General features: G+C 42.1%; 1 long non-coding RNA gene across 2 annotated transcripts in view; it reads right to left on the bottom strand.

Moving 5' to 3' along the window:
- The window catches only part of LOC116446906, a 67,237-nt gene extending 59,155 nt beyond the window's left edge, over positions 1-8,082 (bottom strand). Inside the window, exons 1-2 of one of the 2 annotated variants that reach the window (XR_004241432.1) lie at positions 7,916-8,082; positions 1,146-1,224 (exon numbers count right to left, since the gene is read on the bottom strand). This is a non-coding gene — a long non-coding RNA (uncharacterized LOC116446906). The remainder of the gene's footprint in view (positions 1-1,145; positions 1,225-7,915) is intronic. The other variant, XR_004241433.1, reaches the window with a different exon arrangement.
- Between the last annotated feature and the right edge of the window lie 11,223 nt (positions 8,083-19,305).

Below are 19,305 nucleotides of genomic sequence, written 5' to 3'. Positions count from 1 at the left end.
AAAGTGAAAGGGTCTTTCATGTCCCATTTCTTGGGGGTAAACCAGTTTTCCTAGAAATGTCCATAATTAGGCAAAATTTTTCACTTCATAAGCAGAGACACTGAACATAAGGTACCACATCCCCCAAGGTTCATACAGGCAAAAGCAGTTTAGTAGTTCTTCATATTCATTAAAGACCACCTTTAAACAATTTTTCATGTATATGTGCATTTATTACTGACATTGGTATATTACTGTAATGGTTTTTAAATCTTCATAGAGTAAAAAGCAACTGGAAAGATTCTTTAGAAAGCAACAAGAAAATCTGTCAGAATAATAAGCTATGGATTTTTACTGCTGGTCTAATGCTGGCTTTTAACTGCTAAGCAGTAATTTTCTGTTTGCAAGCCAAAAGCCAACTGTCCTGCTTAGTCCTGCAATCTAAAGAAATGCAAGGCCTTGGGATAGAGTATCATGTGCTTTTGCAGCTAAACTTAGTATGAAACAACACAGAGCCAAGCTTCCAGTTACCATCTGCTTAAGCTCAAATGCTAGTCAGTAGATAGAAATTTCTACCCACTTTTAAACTTGCTATTCAGCTTCCCAAAGGGAGGTTCGGCATCTCCAGTATTTATTGCCCCAAGGCAGAGAGGCCCCTGGATGCCTTTTATCCCTTCTAATTACGTCACCTGCTGTGCTCCCCACATCCATGCAGGGAAATCAGCGAACGCTGCCTCTCCTCTGCACCGCTTTTATGTGGCTCTCTGAGCAGGCACCACACAGAGAGGGCCATATGTTGGCCCTTTTTCACTAAGCTCAGTTTAATGCTCCCAGGCTTTTCTTAAAATACGCTGAACAAAGATAGCAGAGAGGACATTTGGAAATGCTTGATGGCAAAGTGGGAGCGTTCGATCCTTTTCTGCCATGTGTGCGATACTGATGTCACTCTCTATTTGCAGACTTCTTTAAGGACAGTTTTTTTGGAAGAGAGGTCACATTTTCCTTCCCCAGCAGTGGTGTTCTTGTAAAACAAATACATGACATACAGAGACTCTGAAATGTAACAGCACTGCCTGTGGTCTGGATGCTGTTGCGCAGAAGAAAACAGGTTGAGGCATTGAACATGAGACTACTTAGGTATTTTGCCTTTCAGAAAGTGATCTGACCTTTAAACAAATTTTCACTTGCAGCACTTTCATCTACAGCTTGTAGCCACCGATGATGAGCTTGACTTCTCCATTTTGCCTAAAGAGAAATAGAAAGTTCACGTGTATTTGAATGTAATGTATGAAAATTTTTAAGATGGCTTGAAACGTTGTTCTTCTCTGAACTAGTGGATCTAAGCTCTGGTGAATTTATATGACGCTTGACTTGATGGGCTGATGTTTTGAGTTTTTTTAATCACAGCTCCATTACTCAGAGTGAGATGAACTTGGAAAAAATAGTTTTGTTCTGAAATGATATCAAGAATTTGTGGGTGTGAGGGAGAAAAAGCAAAAAGAAAGTATAATTGCTATGAGCACTATTATGCCATAATGTGAACCAACACATCATAAGTTGCATAATCATGACATGGGAGTTACAAACTGGACACTGCATTTGAAGTAAGCATTCAATCAGACCTGCTCTTCAAGACCATATTAGCAAAGCAAACATCCTGGAAAAGCTGAGATTCAAATTTACTGAGAAACTGTTGCATTGTGTCTCAGCCACATACCTTTTTCTTTTTAAGCTAGACTACAGACAAGCTGTAATAGTGGTTTTTTATTGCCATCATTTGAACTTGACAGGCAACTGCCAGGTAAAATGAAAGGAGATTACCTTTTGGCAACTGCCCTCTCCATTTTCTAAAGTAAATGACCTTTGACCAGAGCAGCAGAGAAAATCACAGCAGTCTGATCTTAAATGTGAACCCTGTGGTGAAAGAGCAGTGGTTCATATTATAAGTAGGATGCATAAATGCTTTGAATCATCATCAGATTAGATGAAAAATGCCATTGTGTTCAAAAAGAACAGCTATTACACAAAGAAATGTAATAGAAAAAGGCTTAACAATGTCATAGAGACAAGCTAATGGGCTTCCCCATTTCTCTCAGATTCATGAAGATATTGTTTCCCTTGCTCACTTTCTCAATGCAGATAATTTTCCATAGATTAGCTTTTCATCTACTTTAATTAAAAAAAAGAGAGGCATGAATTGGCTGACACATAAAAGCAATCACTGTAATTTCTGTATGTTATCTTTGCACCCCCTCCAACAATCACCTGTATCTCTTCTAGGACCTACATTATACAACTTGAAATAATTTCCTTGACATTCTTCTTCCAGTTCTCCTGAGTGCCAACCTCAGACATCAGTCACCCATTTTCATCTGCTTGCAAATTAGTTTTAGGGCTTTCACCTGCCATCTTGCTTTCATCAATTGTTTCATTTTAGTAGGAATTTTTGGGTACCTCTCTTCAGACCAGAAGACTCATCCTCACCAGTCCTTCAATCTCTACTTCACTTTGGGGCACTTGTGCCCTTCCTAGTTGCTGGGATTTCACACTCAGCTGGAAACCAGATTATTTTATCAAAGGGTAACCCATCTGCTGTGCAAGCGAGGCAGCAGTTGATGATGTTTGTTGCAGTAACTGCAAAAAGCTCCCACACTGTTTGTGGAGACCGAGCCTCTGTGGTTTTCTCTCTGCAACAACTGTTAATAAGGCTGGTGATTCCCTGGCCCTTTCCAGGTGGCAGGTATGTGTTTTGTATAACAGCTTAAACTAGCAGAGATGATCCCAGCTGGCCAAGCAGAAATCTTGATCCTACAGCCACTCTGAGGAGTTACCAGGGGTAGCCACATGCATCATTGCTTTTATGGGAACAGTCCATTCTTTTTCCAAGTTAGATGATCCCTGTACCTATGGGAAGTTTGGATTTAAAAGGCAGAGCAGAAAGCAGCACTGGGTTCTGTGCTGCATCCCAAAGCATCCTAGCAGCTGGTGTGCAGCAGGGTCTCTCTTCTCTGCCCTCCCTGCTCAGATGTGTGCCTGCTAAAACTCCGCAGCAAGGAAAGTGGTCATTGCCGGTGCCAGGGGAACAAATGCCCATGTCCTTGTGCGTCCCTCTGAACATGCTGACATCCCATTTTTAAGTCAGAGCACGAGCAAGTTTCTTGTGTCAAGGGCAACAGTGGATACCTGAGGGGCAGCAAGAGAAACACAGGGCTGCCTTCTGTTCTCAACTCTCTGCTGAATACAAACACAGTAAAAAATTAAAAGATGGAAAAGGGTTTATTCCAAAGCTTTACTTCCAACAGCACATTAATGACCAAATTAAGACTGAACAGAGAACATGGCAAATTATTAAAATGCTAATGACATCACTGAAAGACATAAAAGATGAAGGATGCCCATTTTGTGCGTGGTTCAGTGATAGACACATTGACAGAAGCGATGCTAAGCAAAGACTGGCGGAGTCTTTCTTAATGTGATTTTAAATGCCTGATTTTTTTGTAGGAGTTTTCTGCCTCTGCTCTATGAAATACGATCTTTGTTGTTTCTATATAACATAATTGCCTTTAAGTTCTCCAGCACAGAAGACAAAACTTTAGTGAAGGCAAGCACAGCCTAGCAAGGGATGTTATTAGAGCCTGAACTGCACTGAGGAATTTCCAATACTGACTCTATTTCTGGGGAAAAATCATTGCTTGGAAAGAGCTGATGGGATCTGGGAAGCCCCTTACACTTCCTGCCCCACTCTGTCACTTCCTGGAATGTCAGACACAAATCTGTGCTAAGGCAGGTTTGAAATGGGATGTAAATTCTCAGAGTGGAAGTGGTGCTGTGAACACAATACAAGGTGGAAATGCCAGAGCAGGACTGTTCGAAGCACACCTGCGGGTGGCTCTGAACCCACATCTACCAAATGTTCTTCTACATTACAAAACCAATGCACTGCTTCAATTTTGCACCACAAGCAAATGAGAGCACAGCTACTTATCTCTGCACCATCAAGCATTTTGAATTAATGACATAACATCATCTACTGGGCACCTGATCTGCTGCCACACCGACTGGACACTGGAGATGAAAGCTGCATCTGTGAGATTGCTGATTTCTTTAATGCAGGTCAATATATCATAGACAGCCAGTGCATTACTTTCTAATCTAGACACAGGAGCTTTCTGGCATTCAGAGCAGCCCTTGCCCAGCTGCTGCTGAATGCTTGGAGGAATTCAAGTTTGAATAGTCATAAACAAGCATCACATAGCAGAGAAAGGCATCCTATCTGGTACCTCAGGTACGGTAGCACTGAAATATCAGCTGCAGCACTTTTTGCTTGGAAAGCAGCAAAGCAGCAGGGCAAGTTCAGTGCAGAAAGGAACAAAAAGCCAGAGAAAAAATATACAGAATGTTTGTGTACTTATGGCTGCCCTGCTTGAGTGTGGGTTGATGGATGATTGTGTGCCTGAGCCCCTGCTTCCCTACAGCAGCACCCACCTTCTCCAGACCTGCAATAGTGACAGTCCCTGCCACTTGTGCTGACACCCATTAGATCATCTAATCAAGATGATTTCACCAATTTGACTCAGACTGAAGGGAGTCAGGGATTTTTGTGTCTCTCAGACCTCACTGGATTAAGAACAGCAACATCATGTCAGGCAAAAACCCCTTTAGCTGCACATAATCACAGCACTACAGGACTCGCTTTGCACCAAGTCACATAAATGCTCTATTTGCAGGACAAAGAGGGAACACAAAAACCATTACTTCCACATACTGATTCCCTGAAAAAAATTACCTCCTAGTACTGCTTTATTTTCTTTGAAAGGAATTACACGTATTTTTCTTCATTACAAAAAGCTAAATCTTTGTATCCTCCCAGCTTCAGATAAATTCTCCCATGCAGCAACAGATAAAGGATGATCAGAAATTAAAATATGTGACTTGTATAAATACATAATGAAACAATTGGCAAAACATTACAAAAACTAATATCCCTACTGATAGAATACAGAATTTGAAGTCCCCTTTAATAAAACTAAACATTGGGTTTCTTCAGAAGAAAAAGCTTCTAAGAGTCTTAACAGCATTAAGAGAAGAGAATAAACTATTGTTAACTTAATTTACTTTATAAAAAAAGTTAATCCTGCAACAGTCATTTATATTTTTCTGACTCAAAGGTGCTACTATGATTCACTTTCATTCCCAACTCCATTTCAGTATAATGGAGTTTAGATGTGCCTGTGAGACTGTTGATTTATCAAGCTGTAAGTTGCATGTTGTACATTTTTAGACAAGTCACTTAAAATCTTTGCAATGGTACCTTGTTCTGGGAATCAGTCTATTTTTTTTTTCTCTTTTTGGAAAGGCAGAAGAAACCATATGGCAAAACTACATAGCATCCTCCCATAACTGTTCCAAAAAGCATAGGGACTTCTCTTGTCATCTTTTTAGTTTTTTACTAATTATAAAAGAGTTGTCAAATCCACTTTTCCAGTGCTGCTGCTGAAACCATTGCTAGCTTTTCCAAGGATACAAGTGATTTTTGGCTTGAAATTTTTTGGCTTACAAAGACCCCCTCCCTCCCCCCCCCAATGTCAATCTTTTAGCTTTTCACTGTCAGAAATCACAACCAATGGCTATAGACTTTGTCATATTTCAAAGTATGAAGCATCATTACAAGATGGATATTCGAACTTGGTGTGGCAACAGGCTTCAAAGAGTGGAAAATATTTTTTTGTTCTGTTGGCTTCACTGTTACTCCTCACTTTCACATCACCTGGAATAAACATCTAGCTTTTCCACAGCATGAACTGAAATGACAAATTAAATTGCTTCCCATTTGCTTCATCCTAACCTACCCATATGCACTCAGAAACTTACTGCATTTAAACACAAATTTCACAAGATATCCACGATTGCTTTTAAGAGACACAAAAAGATATTTTAAAAATGTCATGTTGCTTTTGAGAAAGGAAAAAAATATACTCAGTAGAATAATTTGAGACTCAACACAAATCCCATCCACATTGCAGGCATGGTGCAATGGGAAGTGAGGTTGCTTTTCTGAACTCTGCATAGCCATCCCAAAGGTCCTCATTTGCTAACTTATTCCATTCCACAGGGAAAATGTACTTGGCAAAACATCTAGCTCTTATCTCACAATTTCAATTCTTCTCTTGCTCTTATCTTACAGAAAGTGTCCTACAACTTAGATCACTCAGCAACACTTTCGCAGCAAGTGTAAGACAGAGACAGAGAAAAAGAATGAAGCTTATTACAGTCTAAGTACCACAAATTCTGGCTTTTGATTTATTTTTATACTTCTACAGCAGAGGCCAGAAAAAGGGAAAAAAGTTTGGAAAAGAGATTTTGGTATAGAATATTTCAAAACACAGTTCAGACATAATCTACATAAAACTTAAAAATAAAGCAAGGAGAAAAAAGTTGACTTTGACAAGCATAATCCCCTCTCCCAAAAGAGACATTACTCTGTTATATTTGAAAAACATATAAATAGCAGTTTCTTGAACACACTGGTATTATTAAAACCTTTTTCCCACCCCTAAAAAGAGGGAAAACTAGTGCAGTTTCAGGAAGTAACATGTTGGGTTTTCTTCTGATTTGCACAATTACTCCAAAACTTTCCCCTGCAACTTTATTCTATCACATAAGTTGGGAGGTGTGATCTGTCTACCAGTCTATGACTAGCCAAGACTAGGATGGGGAAATCTCAACGTTGTTTCAGAAATTGCTAGTATCAATGATCAATGAAATATTTCTTATTCGTCTTTAATACTTAGCCTACAGTGAAGAACCTGAGATAACCAACGGCCAATCAGGAAAGGTTTGAAAATCTCACGTTATTCATGCTTAATATTTTATCTGATCAATTTAACCAGTTGCAAAGCTACAACATTTCTTCCTCTCTGACGAGAGAGGGAACAAATTCCTAGCTCTCCTAGAAGCCATATAAAATTTTAATATGGCTGCTTCCTGAGTACCCACCTGCCGCAGCACAAACAGTAAAAATGTGAATAGGAAAAAAAACAATGTAATGCTGCTCCTGTTTTGATTTGTGTATGACACTTAAAAAAATAATAATGAGAAAATCAGTTATAACATGGCCTCTGTCTGCAGTTTTTTGTTTCCCTTTCTGAACAGATGCACCACTTGGGCCTTTACATATTAAGCAGAGACCAAAAATCTTCAAACCTATCACTGAAAAAAGGATTTTTCTTCAATTATGACTCCATATGTTTCCACTTCTAATAGCCCATGCAGCTGTATGTTAAACAAAAAGCTGTGAAACCCTTGACTAGATCAGACTAAGATGTTTCATTTTATGTAGCCTAAATATGTGCCTGTAAAGCTTCAACTTTCAGATTTCACTGAATTCAGCTATTAAAACTTAGGGAAGACAGAGAAGTCTCTCTCTGCACTCAAATACTATCTCAGGATTCTTGCTGAAGTCTTGCTTTCAGAAGGATTTCTGAATTCTGTCCACACAGAGAACTTTTTCCTTCAATGGAGGAAAAGCTGAGATTACCCTTAAATTTTACAACTTCTCTAAGACAATAATTGAGACAATCTACATAATAATTTTGTAGGACACCAATCTAATTTAAATATTTCAAGAAAATTAAAACTCTTGTACCTTCCCACTTTAGAGATTCTTCTGCTCTTTGGATATAGAGGATGCCTAAAGCTTTGAACCCAGAAAGTCTTAAATGAAGATAGAAAGCACTACTGCCCTTGATAAACAACACTTAAAAGAGTTTTGTGGAGTTTTAATTCTTTTCTAAAGGAAGAAAGACTAACATAGTAACTTAGTTGGTTCATGAACATGAGAAGAACATCCAAACCCAGGAAAAAACAGTCAGAGAAAAGTTAATCTTCTAAACACTTAAGCTTTAGGCTACTACTAAGCTATAAATACAAAACTCACAGGAAAAGGAAGAGACCTTCAGTCAGGGAGAAGGGAGAGCCATTCCAGCCTACATTTCCAGCACAAAATCTCTATCTTCTCCTTTATCAGCTCTCACTGGGCTGTGGGCCTCTCCTTTATAGCCTGCCAGTCCTCGTCATTCACATACTCATCGTTTGCTCCTGGTTTTCCTCCTCCCTGCAAACCAGCAGAAGTGACTTGCCCATAGGTGCATGCATTTTCTTGTTTGGGCTTTGCCTGTTTTCCAAGGAAGCATCACCTTAGGGAGTCAATTCACAAATGAGTCTGTATCTGGCTCACCTGTGTTAAGCAGTTTTTCCCTTTTTTTTTTTCTTTTGGTGGGTGGGGCAAGCATTAAACGATTTTTTTTTTTTGTCTAACTTTTACTGGATTTTGTCTGTTTCATATTTAACTTGTTACAATTTCTTGCAGAAGGCACTTTTCTTTCCCCTTACTCCAGAAATGCATTTCCCATTTCCCACACAGATAAGTGCTCTTCTGCTCTAGCTTTCTTGGCACACTTGCTGAAAACTTCGGAATGAAAAATAAATGAATAGGAGAGAGCATAACGCACTGTTCCTGACACACTTCAGCAGTTTTTCCCCAGAAGCCCTTGTGTGCTGGCCCCAGGCTGAGGCCACACACCACACCAGGCAAAAGCCACCTCAATTCTTTTTTCTTGGAACAGCACTATCTTTACACACTAAAAATTTCATTTTGTTTTACAGGCCCCTCCCCTGCACCAGCCTCCAGAGAAGATAAGTTTTATCAGTCCAGTGTCAGCAAAGTGATAAATAAGGGCATAGCCTGTTCCAGCATGAGCCAGATGCAGAGGCTTGCTTAGCAGCGCAGCCAAGTGCTTCAGCAGCTGATGATTGAAAGTGGAGGCTTAATGGAGTGAATTCGAACAAAGAATTAGAATAAACGCCACCTTTTGAAATAGAAAGCAAGCAGCTAAATGGCTTGGGTGAGACAGGAAAGCAGATGTAGAGCAGAGAAGCAGTTCTGCAAAGCCAGCCTGGATTCCAGGTTCCAGTTGAGTCATCTTTGTCAGCCAGAACAATGACAGCCTCTGTCCGGGTGGCCTCCTGTGTGTCAGCAAGTGATGGGGAAAACACAAGCTCCTCTTGCAAGAGCTGATTTACTGCAGGAAGTGGTTGTTTTCTGGTCTCCTGCAGAAATCTTCCTCTAATTAAGCATTTCCCTTTAGAACATGTCACCCCAATTACCTGGAGACATATACTAATCTTCAGACTGATGGATCTTCAGGCTTTAGCATGATAAGCGTAATCATCTGTGAAAGCTTGTCCCAGATAAAGGAGAAGGGAAGGGTTTTGTCCTTTCTCAATTAAAACACCTACAAAGTCTGGGAAGAGATTTTGCCCTGGTGCAACTGAGTTGAACCATGAGAGTACCACAGCAATACAAACCACTTCAAGTGGTACAAACATTGCAGCATTTCAAGAGAACTGGTGCATGGGGCTCTGTACATCCTCTTGCAGGAGTCCTTACCTGGTGGGATTGTTCCCTGAACCCGCACAGGCAGAAAGGACCACTGGGAAACAATGAGTTGAACAGACTGACCCCTGAAGCATCCCAACCTGAAACAAGAACTGGGCTTGCCCTGAGCATGGGATTAGCAGCAGGCTACATGCACAGGGCACAGGGGTGGGTGAATCCTCACTGTCTGCCAGAGGAGGCTGTAACTTGGCAGGAGAAATGAAAGGTCACACTGTCCAAGGGAAAATCCAGGGAAAACCAGGCCACTGGTGATGAAGAGATGAGTGAGAAGTCTGACCTGCACATCTCAGTGAGCCTCAGGGGCTAAATGCCAGCATTGGGAGGTGATGTTGGATTTGTGCAAGAACCTGGAGCAAGGTTGTGGTGCTACTTGAGAAGATGAAGCTCTGAACCCCAACCGCACACCAACAATGAGGCACACAGGCCCTGGCTGTGCCTGGCCATGATATAGCTGGGACTAACAGGACATAACCAGTAAAGTGTCTCTCTGTCATTTTTCTCCCAGTGGTTGCCTTGTAGAATGCGTTTGATGAATAACCATAAGCCAAGAAACAAACAGACCTTTGTGCAGCTTGAAGGCTGTCCATGAAAATAATGGGCCAAATTTTAGTACAGATGAATGCTCAAGCAGACTTTTTCATACTTTGCTAGCAGAAAATATTTGGCTGCTGCCTTTGGCAGCAAGGGTAGGGGCAGTGCCAGCTGCCATTCGGATAAGGCAGAGACTAATGGATTTCACCATCAAACAACCCTCACTGAAAGCTGTCCAGAGATGCCTGGATAGACAATATTCATTAGATAGAAAAGAGGAATTTCTCTTCTAGAAGAGAGAGCTGGAAAGCATATCATTCCTACACAGCTGAAGGGAAACAGATACTACTCTGGCCTGACTTCTCTTCCCTGCCTTTGAACACAGCAGCAGGGCTGCTGCCTTGTCTTGGCTGTGTCGACAAGTGGTAATTATAAATATCTGTCAGACCTTTGGTGTTAAAGTTTGCAGGTAGCTACCTGATCACATTTTGGAAACAACAGAGCATGTTTTGTACTTATCATGTTTTAAAATGGATCTTAAAATTTCCTTGGGAAATCAAATACAAGTCAAGAGACTGAAGTCAAGTCCAGTCCTTGTTAATTATGATTATAGCACCATTTGACTTGACACAAAGGAGAAATTGCATTCAAATCACTTCCAAATTGTTTGCAGCATGTATGAATCTACCTGAAACTAGCAAGATACCTTTGCATATTTGAGGAGGGAATTACTGTCTACATACCAATGCCCAGCACAGGTAATACACAGACATTCTTTTTAATGGCCAGGTTTATGCAGCTAATTCCTCACATTCAGCACCGAGTGTACAATAATCCTTTTGACAAATGAGTCAAGAGGCAGGGTGCTGCTGAGCATGATATGCCTTATTGCCTTGCACACATCTAGGACATGGAGATGAGAGAGGATTAATAGTCACAATTAGGAACGTAAGAGCAGACTGCGGATTGTAAAAATAATTAGCAGGTTCTGAAAAGAATTTCCAGCCCCACAAAAATGTTTTAGTGCGGAATACATTTGAAACGGAAACAATAAAAGAGACTCAGCCATGCTCTTCCCATAATGATACTTTTGGGACTGTTAGGACAGGATTTGAAAGCTTGCTGGCTCCTTAACACAGATGGCTCAATGCTCACAGACAGCCAGACACCATGGGCTGTTCTGGTGGTGGCAAGCAGCCACTTGGCTTCCCAGGGCAGTCTTGGTCACGCTGTACCTGTGCTCTTGCTCTTAGGGTTGTAGCACTTCATACTCCCGCAGGATTTATGCTCCCCAAGCCCTCTGCTCATAGAGGAAAACATCAGCAATGCTGCAGTATGTGAGCACCTGACCCACAGCAAGGATGGGGCAGGGTTCTTGATGCAGCACCTGGGCAGGTGTGTGGAAGGAGCTGCCCTCTGCTCTGGGACCAGGGCTGCCCCTGGTTCTTAGGAAGAGAGTAGCTGGACAAATCTCCTGTCCTTTGCTGAGTGTTTCCAGCATCCTAATTTAGTCCTGCTTTGCACTTATTTGCTAATAAAGGAAAATGTGGACACTCATCGGGAAGTTTCAATAATCCTGAAATTGGATTATAAATTTATGTTTTTAAAATACAGTAAGTACTATATTATCTTTGTTTGACTTTTGGCATTAGAGGAGCATGGGGTTTCTTCTTAAAATCACAACTGAGATGCCCCCATCTTTCAGGAGTGCTGGGTTTCAGCAGAGACCCTAGGGATTCAGAGGCCTTCAGTAAGGTGCAGAGGCTGGTGAAAGGAGCAGTATGGAAACAGCCAAATTTAGGGACCATGCTGAAGCTGCCTGGCAAGAAGCAATGCTGGCTGAAGGCTGAGCTGCAGGGTACCAGAGCTGCACTGCTCTATGCTGAGGCACCACCAGAGCAGAGCCCTGAGCTTCTGCCCTTTGCAGATCAGCCACTCTGCAGCTGCTTTCCAGGTGGGCTGTCTCTGGGATTTGAATAGCTAAAATGCCATTAAGAAGATCATGAATCATTCTTGCTCAGCAGTATTTGCCTTTCTTTTCTCTGTTTGAATACGTGACTGTTCAGATCCTTAAGAATCTGCAGTCCATAATTTATCTTTCCAGAAAACTCTCCTCTTATGGCTATCCTTTCACACTTTCCAGAAGACAGGAATGGTGAAAATACTCTGAGAAACCCAGTTAGAGAAAATTCAGGGTGTCTCTCAGATGACAGACTTTAACAGTAAAATGAAGGCTCACTGCCAGTAATTTCCCTCAGGTGCACCTTCCTTCTGGCAGGAGACAACATCCCTCCAGCCACGGACCAGGCAGGGATGTCTTTGCAAACTTTGCAGGTCTCTAACTTCGCAATGAATAAAAAATTCTGGCAGGAGAGGAGCGTGTAATGATCAAGTGTAATGAAATGGTGACAATACATCTCACCAATCAATAGGAACACTCTCTTTGTAAGAACGTATTCCTTATTTATAGATCAGCTAGCTTGTGCTGCAGAGGGGAGTCAACAGCTTTCAGTCTGATTTAGAAGAAAGACTAACTGATGATGTGAAATTACCTGGAATACTTAATCACAGAGATCAAAAAGGTTGGTTTGGATTTTGTTTCTTGTGTGTGTGTGTAAGTACAGCTTTAAAAACCGTATTATTCCAATATAACTCCCATTGTTGCTGTCAATGTGGAGTGTCTAAGTCCCTAATATATCTAACACAGATGTGCCAAAGGGCTACAATTAAATCACTCTGCAGTCATCTTCTGGTACCAATCAACTTTTTCTCCTCCTAATGAATAGACACATGCTGTTTTATACAGTCTGATTGACTGGTTGATATGAAAACATAAAGTGGCAGAAGCTGGTGAAAAGTATTCATTATTCACTGTGTTTGGAGCTGCAATAGACTGACTAATTGTTTCTGATTGTGGCAGCCACTCTTGTGCTGACTGATGAGTGCTACAGCACTGGCACAGAGGTGGTGTTAGACAAGATGGAAACTCATTTGTGAGACCTTCATGCAAGTTAAAGCATCCCCAATGTTTTATTTTAAATGGTGAACATGGCTTTGAATTCTACTGCAATTTCAGTAATTTTCTACTGCCTGGTCCACAGAATTCATCTTCCCACCTCTGGCACATTTCCAAGGATCCCTAAACCAGTATTATAGCTCAGGAAACTGAGACAGGGGAAAAGCAGGTTTTTCGGTCCCTTTAGGCAGCAAAGTCAAAGTGACCCACACACCACAGGAAGTGTCTGTCACACTCACACTTGGTACATACTTCAGGAGACTCTGCTTGTTCATCTCAATGTTGGAAATAGAAGAATTTTTTCCAGGGCTCAAATATGTTGCATTAAAAATGAAGGTTGGTGACAGGACCAGATGAGGAAGGAACCTCTCATCTGATGAAACACACCTCCTCAATATTTAAGTGATCTATAGAGACAGTAATGACCATACCCCTGTACTACTCGTCTGAAATCTCTGTGGGTCCCTGGGGTGGGGCAAACCTGTCCTGTTTATGCATTACTGGCAAACAACAGTGTGCATTTTGAAGTAATCATAGTAAAGGGCAAATGCAGTGAGAAATTAGTGGCTTCTAATTTGGGCTGGCTATGAAAGCAGTCATTTCCTGGTGAAGACGGACGTGGGAACACGTCCCCACACTCAGCACTCCCGTGGGAGGGCAGCACATCCCCATGGACACTGCTTTTTGGAACTAGGCAAAAGACTAAACAAAACCACCACCAAAGCAAACCACACCTTTTCACCCTGAAAGAAGATGAGAAAAAACATTGGAATTGAATCTCAGTGCTGGCTGAGTGTCTACATTTTGGTTGCAAGTACTCAACTTGCTTTTCCTGAATAGTAATAAACTTTCCTTGAGCAAAGCACTCAAAACAAGTGCTGGAATCAAATTTTGTGAAGGAATTATAAAAAGGAAATAAAAAAATTCCACTCATAATTTTCATTTGACAACCAGTGGTTCCCATAGAGGCAGTTTTAATACTACGTTGCAATGACACAATTCCTCAGTAGATAATCACAGCTTTAAATTAGTTAAAAATATTGCTGTGCTCTTTGGAGGGCTTTGCAAGTTTAACTGCAATTTTTCTGCTTTGCTTTTTTTTCATCTATTTTTGTTTGTTGGTAGGGACTGCCAAAGTTTGTGTAGATATTTAAGCCCAAGACAGCATCTTAGCTTAGCCATCTGTGAAAACAAAACTGAGTAAAAATATAGCTTTGAATAAATGAAGCACTGAGGGAATTTCATACTTGATATAAATAATTGCAGATATAGCTTGTTGCTATGCAGTTAAGAAAAACATTTCTCTTCTTGGTGAGGACTCATTTCTTTAAAAGGTTCCACTTTCAAACATGAAGACAAAGAAACATTAATATTTTTCCATCTTCCTCTTAAACTGTACATGTGAGATCGATGCCTTCCTGTCTCATTTAATAAAAAAGAACACAAAGGATCTGGAGAGAGGCAGAAGAGAGGAAGCAGAGGCTCCCAGCAGCTGATTCTCACTGACACCAACACTTCCCATGGCCTCAGACAAAGGCCAGGCGCTTCCAACTTGGGGTCCAGTCCAGTGGGGCTTAAAATTTGGGTGCCCTATGGAAGGTCCAAGCATGAGAAACAGAGGCTTCTAATTTATGGGTGGTAGAGGAGAGCTGTAAGGCATAAGCTTTGTGAAAGTGGCACTCACTTCCCAGGTGCAGCAAGAAAAGTCACTTTATAATCAGCCCACAGGAAAAACCCTGAGGACACAGAAAGGAAGGGAAAGCAAAGGCTTTTTCATTTCAGCTCTTGGAAGTTGACACATTTTGTTGCAGGGCAGTTATAAGGAAGGGTTGGTTTAGCAACCTGTCCTTGAACAATTCATCACATCTATGTGTTTAACCATAATCCTGAGCCATAAACCTCAGCTCCAAACCTAAGCAAAGCACAGACTTCTAGACGTAATACACAGAAATTACAGACTTGACTGTTTTGGAAGAAAAAGTGCCTTGTGATGGCCACCCTGAAAGCACAAAACCAGAGGCACCCTGCTGCTTTTGAAGGGCTCACGTGCCCTGGCTGCCACACACAGCCCCTGCCTGTGGCCAAACACCCTCATCTCTGTGGAGCCAGGAGCACACAGCTCTGCTGGAGGCTGCCTGATGCTAGTGCAGATACCCCAAACAGGGGAAAGGCTTAAATAACACAGCACAGCTCCTTCCCCATGTGCTGCCTTCATTTCAAGCCTGAGAAGGAAGACTGTGAGGATCAGAGCACCTGTGTAATAAGGCATAAAACCAACAGCTATTCTGCTTCCATCAATTCTGTGTTTGCATTTCAAGTCCTGTATGGCCTTTTCTGATCATTGCTTTAGACCTGCTTTGTAGCAGTGCACAGGGTTTCACTCTCAGTGAGGCCACAGCTCCCTGCATGCATGCTTGGAGTGCATATATGCGAGTACATTTACGCTTATGTACAGGGGGAAGAGCAAAACCAACAGCTTTTTTCAACCCCTGAAAAGCTCAAGGAAGCTTTTGCTTCCTTGTTTGTTTTGTTTCCCCGAGAAAAAAAAAAAAACACATTGGAATTTCTTGGCTGAAAGCTGTCATCTTCAATGAAAAGCTGATTATACTGTGGAAGTAAATAATAAAAGCATGATTCTGTCTGCTTGTCTGGGCTAAATTCTTGAAAAAAAACCCGCTCAGTTGGGACTCAATAATTGCCTCATGAAAAGCAGTGTTTTCTTAAGGAAATTGTGACAATTTGCTGTGGACCAAATTAACGAAGATATAATCTATCTTCCCGTTGAAGACGTCGAATTTGCATGCAAATAATTGAGGTGTGAGAACTGGTGGTGTCACACAGCTTTAATGATGATTTGCAGTAAAAATACCAGGAGAACAAACAGGGGCTCTACAGCTTCTGCAGGTTGCCAGTGCATTATTATTGGTTCTGACCTTCTAATTGCCTCTCTATTTTCTGCTCCTGGCTGCATGGTGAATAACACGAGTGCTCTTTCAACTCCTACGTGTTCCCCGGGTGCTCCCCCCTTTCTCTCTCAGAGAGAAATAAACTACCAATTTAATGACTAACTAGCTTGTACTCTCGGAAGAGTTTCCTTAGCTTTTGTAAAAAACCTTGAGCTTTGAACACTTTTCAAACAGAAATCAGTATTTCTGTCTCTCTTTCTCTCAACTCTCTGTACATGCCAGTGAGGAGCATTTTAGTTAGACCCCTGTCAGCGCCGCAGTACAGCCCCCCTGCCTCCTTCCTGCTGCTAGTGAGGAAAAATGCTACAGTGGCTGCTGCGGAGTAGTTAGAGCAGTAAACAGCTGATGCAGCGGGAGGAACGCGAAAGACCCGGGCGGGGGGCACGGTGCGGGTCACGCCTGGCACCCGGGGTGCAGTCGGGGATGCTGCGGGTGGGATGCGGGTGGGAAGCTGCACCGCTCCCGGGGTGACAGGCACCGTGCGACCCCTGTGCTGAAGGGAGCTCTTGAGACTGCGGGAGGCTCTTCCGAAGAAATACCGTCGTGTGAGTAAGTCCCAGAAGGAGCGGGAGGGCGGGAGCGGCAGAGGCCAGCCCGGGGGCCGCGGGCCGGTGCAATGCTGGCCCGCAGCCATGAGATGTCACTGCGGCCCCACGCAAAAGCGGCGGCGGGCTCATTTGTCAGACAGACCGGAAAGGCTGAGATGTGGCCACTGCGTGCCTTGCCTCTTTCCTCCCAGAAGTGCTTGGCTGTCGCCCTGGTCCCTTCCCCGTCGCTCCGGTGCAGCCCCAGCAGCGCTGTCCCTGCGCTGTCCCTGCCACAGCCGGTGCCACCGGGCAGGGCCGAGCGGCGCCTGCGGCGGCAGCGCCTTGGGCTGTGAGGGGATGAGACAGAGATGCAAGGCATTGCTGCAGCTCCTCAACTGCGGCTGCCTCATACCATCTTTTTCTGAAAAGAGACCACCAAGCTTCAGACGTTTCTCTGACAGGCTTAAGTGAAAATTATCTAGTCATTCCCTTCAGATTTGTAGCCTGACCTGACATTTTTAGAAACAGCAATGAGGGATTTTAAGCAGTGGTCTAATGTACCTGTCATGCCCCGCTTGCTTTAATTTAGTTTTTAGTCTCCAACCTTCTGATTCAGCAACTAGATTTAGTTGGAAGGGCAGAATCCTCAGTACTATTTTTTGACCTATCTAGTGCTAGGCTTGATGTTGTTCAGCTCTTCAGTGTTCAAAGTAAATTTAAACGTATGCTAGCAGGGAGAAGACTTCATTTTCTGGTGAGTTAAATAACTGCTTTCCTGACATATCCCATGTGCTGTCCTGAATGAAAAGTTCCATCCCAAGTAACTCAGGGACAGGTGTGCTTCATCAGCACTTAGGAATTCCTCCCTCGTCGAACTTTCAGGGCAATTGAATGGTTTTCACCCTAGGTGGAAAGTAAATGAGGTTTATCCCTGCAGCAAATCCTTCAGAAGACTGGCACTGTCTGCCATTACCTGAGGACTGCAGAGATACAGATAAGGAAAAGCAAGCCTAGGAAGCCTTACCAAGGCCTATAAATATGCCTCATATTAATAGCTGTTTATTAAAACAGGTTGTAAAACACATTTTCAAAGTTCAGACAGTGCCCACCTTAGCCACTAACGTCTCAGGAATATACTTAGATCAAAGTTTTATGACCTCTATTTATTACAGCAGATAGCACTACCTGAAAATACCCACTTTTAAAATCTTATTACTGTCAAATTCCTTATTTAGACCAGTGACTTGACATTCTTGCATGAGTGAACATTAAAGTTTTTGCCTTTTTAACCTCCTAATCCTGGTGCATAAATCTTTTATAACCAATTCAATTCTGTGTGTCTTTTTGGTGTTATTGGATTCTTATCTTTCATTCCAGTCTAGGTTTCTGATTTAATATATTAAAAACTTCAGCTCAGCTTTGCTTTCTTTATTAAGATACAAAAGAGGTCGACGGTTATAGAATGCTGATCAAAAAGCACAATTTTTTTTTTTCAAAGGAAAATTAAAAAGTTTTAATTTAAAAAGAAGGTTGTATCCCCCCCTCATGTGGCACCCCCTTATGACTGTCACACAAATGGAGAGAATTACTTCCGATTTTGAGCAAGTACATTTGCTCTCCCTTAGCTGCTTCTGCTCAGACAGTGAGGTCAAGCCCTGCAGCCCTAATTCTTCTGGGAGGTCTCAGGAAGTTCTTGCTTCTCCAGAGTGCTCCTGGAAAATCTGTCCCTGGGGACCTGCTGACAAGGATCAGAGTATAGAAGGACATGGACCTAAAATTCTCCTTTACTATCCTGTGTTGCCTTCTTCTCCTAGAACTTACATTACAGCTGGGTGAAAAAGCAAAATCAGAGCCCATTCCACCAGCAGAAAAAAGAAAAAAATTAAACCAAGCCCAAACCCTAAATATTCATATGTGTAGCAAAACCAGGTAAGTCTGATTTGTGTCTCGGGAGTGGTCTGTTTTAAAGGTTTTCTTATGACAAAAAAGGGCTGACAGCTAAAAGGTTTAAAAGTGATGAGACAATGATGGTACCACTGTGGTTATGAGTGTTTGTATTTGGAAAATTCTGGCTAGACCCACCACAGCAGTATGTCGGACTAACAGCCTGCCAGATTAGCTTGCAAAAGGCGGGTCTGATCCTTCACACGGGTACATCCAAGATGCCTAAGGGATGGATGAACTTGCAATGATAGCAGGATCACACTTCAAATTAAAAATTTATCCATTCAGAATTAAATACTCAAGCCACTATTGGACATAGAAAGAGGGGTGGTTAAAATACATCTTTTTTTAAAAGATGAAAGTGTAGAATATAGATATTTTTATCCACATTTAAATTAAATTGGCCTGCTTTAAATACAAAATCTCGTTCATGCCTAGAGTACACCTACGATCACATAAATTTGACCATCAAGAGGTTTTCCTTTCCTTTAAACAGGGAGGCTGTTTAAAATTTTATATATATATACACCCCCAATCCCCCTGTACCCTGCATGTCTGTTGTGTGACTTGACCACACCAAGCTCAAGGACCCTGGCAGCAGATGGAAAGAGCAAGATTGGGCAAACCCATATGAATTTCATTTTTTATTTGGATGCACAAAGCATAACCCAGACACAAAGAGTAATAAAGTACCAGTCACTATTAGTGCCTTGGACCCAGACTTAACTACTGACTTAGCTGGAAGTGATTTGTACTCAAGCTAGAGAGAATAAGGGGGCAAATGGGGTTTGTTTGCAGGAAAACCCTGACCAAGGAGGCTGCTAGCCCAGGGTGACATGGCAGCCAGCTGCCTCTGGGTGTCAGGAAGGAAATATGCACATGGCA

The sequence above is a fragment of the Corvus moneduloides genome, chromosome 7 (genome assembly GCF_009650955.1).
Source record: "Corvus moneduloides isolate bCorMon1 chromosome 7, bCorMon1.pri, whole genome shotgun sequence".
NCBI lineage: Eukaryota > Metazoa > Chordata > Aves > Passeriformes > Corvidae > Corvus > Corvus moneduloides.
The sequence above is the reverse complement of the archived record's forward strand: the minus strand, read 5'-3'. Positions and strand labels throughout refer to the sequence as shown.